This window comes from Vitis vinifera, chromosome 8 (genome assembly GCF_030704535.1).
Source record: "Vitis vinifera cultivar Pinot Noir 40024 chromosome 8, ASM3070453v1".
Taxonomy (NCBI): Eukaryota; Viridiplantae; Streptophyta; class Magnoliopsida; order Vitales; family Vitaceae; genus Vitis; species Vitis vinifera.
In genome coordinates, this window is record NC_081812.1 from 14177103 (window position 1) to 14179748 (window position 2646).

The 2646-nt window shown below is 41.1% G+C and overlaps 1 non-coding gene across 1 annotated transcript; it reads left to right on the forward strand.

Annotated features, from left to right (window-relative positions):
* Nucleotides 1-2544: 2544 nt before the first annotated feature.
* MIR160D (microRNA MIR160d) lies at nucleotides 2545-2646 on the forward strand. The gene has a single exon (NR_127746.1). It is a non-coding gene; the product is annotated as a microRNA MIR160d (primary transcript).

The following is a 2646-nucleotide window of genomic DNA, read 5'->3' on the forward strand; positions in this document are numbered from 1 at the left end:
ATGAAAGAAGGCAGTACTATATATATTTGGACTTGAGATTTTTGGAGATTTCTAACTAGGGAATAGTTCCTAACCTTATAGGTCATGGTTGATTTTCCTTCCTGTGGACCCATTAAAAAAAATTATGCTATGGAATTGATTGTGGTAAACTTCTCTCTTTATAGTTGTTGATTTTGAATATATATGCATACTGTTAGAATGCATAATGCTTATATGGATTGCTGTACTTTTCTATGAAGCTTTTGGCTTGAAGGAAAGTTCCGTCTTCCTTGTTTATATAAATCATTTCTAGTAAATTACTTATTTCTATGAAGGCTTTAGGGATGATCTTGCTGCAAAGCCAGTGAATTAACCAGTCCTGGACATTTTTGTATAAAACTTTCATGGTTAAGCTGATGATTTGGTGAGCTCAGGCTTCAAGCTTTGAGTCCTGCACAAAGGATGCTATCAAACTTTAAATCAAAACCCCTCATGATTATGAATTAGTCACAGGACAAACAGAACAGAGGGGCCTGAGGGAGAAGCAGCAAGCCCTATGCATTTCCCTGAGAGAGATGTAAGGCCCCAGTTATCCAAGGCATACAGGTGTCTGCTGATAAAGTAAAAGGAACAGGCTCAGATCTGCATTTTCATATGGGCAATTATGCGAGAGAGAGAGAGAGAGGAGGGTCCCAGCTCCCAAGTAGCATCCAGCCAGCGAGGTGGTGCCAACCCTTGTGAGTTCTGAGTTCTGGCTTCTGACAAAAGAGAAGGATTCGCGGACCTTGGGTTCCTTCCAACCTCTAAACGATAAATTTCTACCAACTTTAGACTCAACCCCTTTTACTTTTTCTGTTGTCAACCATTCTTCACAACCAAGGAATGGAAACACTGCAACCTTTTTCCGTTTGACTTACCCTGCTTCTCCCTCCTCCTCTCTAGGTTCTGCTCATTGACCCAAATGCAATTACTATCATGTTCGTACTATGTATTATGGAATCAAAGCTGTCTTGAACAGCATATGAATATGAAATCTTTATTCTCCGTGTAATAAGTAGGAAAAAGGTTACCAATATGTAGACATGTGTTTTTCGTGGGCAAGGATGGGAATTTCAACTTGTGTTCTACTTTCAAAATTTTTAATTTTCATGTAGTTGCAGTTTGAAATTTACACGTCTTTTCAAATTAAATTGATTAACACATAAAGTGTTGGCCTGGTTGTATGAGTGATGCACTTACACCATCACAATGATGATAAATTCTTGGTTGGCTTGTATGGCACCTCTATTTCATGCCCATTTTGAGGCTTGGATGCATCAAGGGTAGTGGTGCCGGTGGTTCAGTGAAGCAATCTAGGGGCTGGACTGGCTTTATTCTGTTGTGTATGGTTGTTTGAAAAAAAAGGAAGCCAGCTGACGTGCATTACTAGGGTTGTGGCTTTTTTCTGCAGCAAAGTTCAACTTCACGGTTTTACAGCAGAGGAATTGGATCTCTGACTCTGGAAAAGAAAAAGGGAAAAGAATGAAAGTACCATTCATTTCAGCCAATGGAATTATTGGCATGGGCTTCAGATTGTGAAGCTCTTGGGTTTGGTCTAGTCCTATATATGAGTTGGGATCTGAGAGAGTGGCAGAGGTAGCAGGGTGAATAGAGGGGGGAAAAGAGGCTTAGAGCCAATTTAGACTTTATCCTTTTTTTTTTATTTACATATTGGTTATTAAGAGAAACCAGAGGCATGCAGTGTAGTGTGTAGATAATATGTAGTATGATAAGGAACTAATTAAAGATAAAAGCAGGCATGAGGAAGAAAGAAACAAGAGAGAGATGGGAATCCAATTCATCCAAGCACTCCCAGACAAATCAGTTTCAGAAGAGGAGAAGGAAGCTTTGCTTTATGATCCCATAAAAGAAGATGATGATCCGCAAAGGCCTTAAAACCGTAACCCAGATTTCTCACCTAACCCTTCTCTCTCGGCGTGCAGCTGGGGGATGGGGGTACATCTTTGCCCCACCACCTCCTTTCTTTCTCTCTTTAAACCCCTCCCCAACCCTACGACTTTCTCAAAGCTTAGAGACCAAACTCAAAAGCAGGAAAAGGAAAAGTGGCTGGCAGTTCAGGTGGAGTTGTTTCTTCTCTGGTGTCTACTTTATTGCCAATTTGCCAACTCAAAAGCTACTTGCTCACTTGCTGGGAGAAGAAAAGGATTGAGAAAGAGGTATGGGAGCATAATATCTCGATCAATTTTCAACTGCAACAGACCTCTTTTTCTCCTCTATATATATTCTCCTCCATATCCCCCCCACATATACATTTATTCAGGTGTCTTTGTTTCACCTCAGATCAAGATGTGGTGCTTCGCCAATGCAGGAAATTTATTCTAATACCACTAGTGCAGCACTTCAGATTGAAATCACCATCCTGGGCGTCGTGGTCACACATGAAGAGAGAGAGCTGGGAGTATATAATGAACATACAGATATACCAGTCAGTGTCAGTGTAATGAATTTTGCATTTAATCATTTCTGATTCATTCAGCTTCAGCAGCATGTCCATGCCTTCCCTTGCATACTTACATGCCTGGCTCCCTGTATGCCATTTGCAAAGTCCACCCGAGGATTGGTAGCCTTCGCGGATGGCGTGCGAGGAGCCATGCATGCATCTTGCTT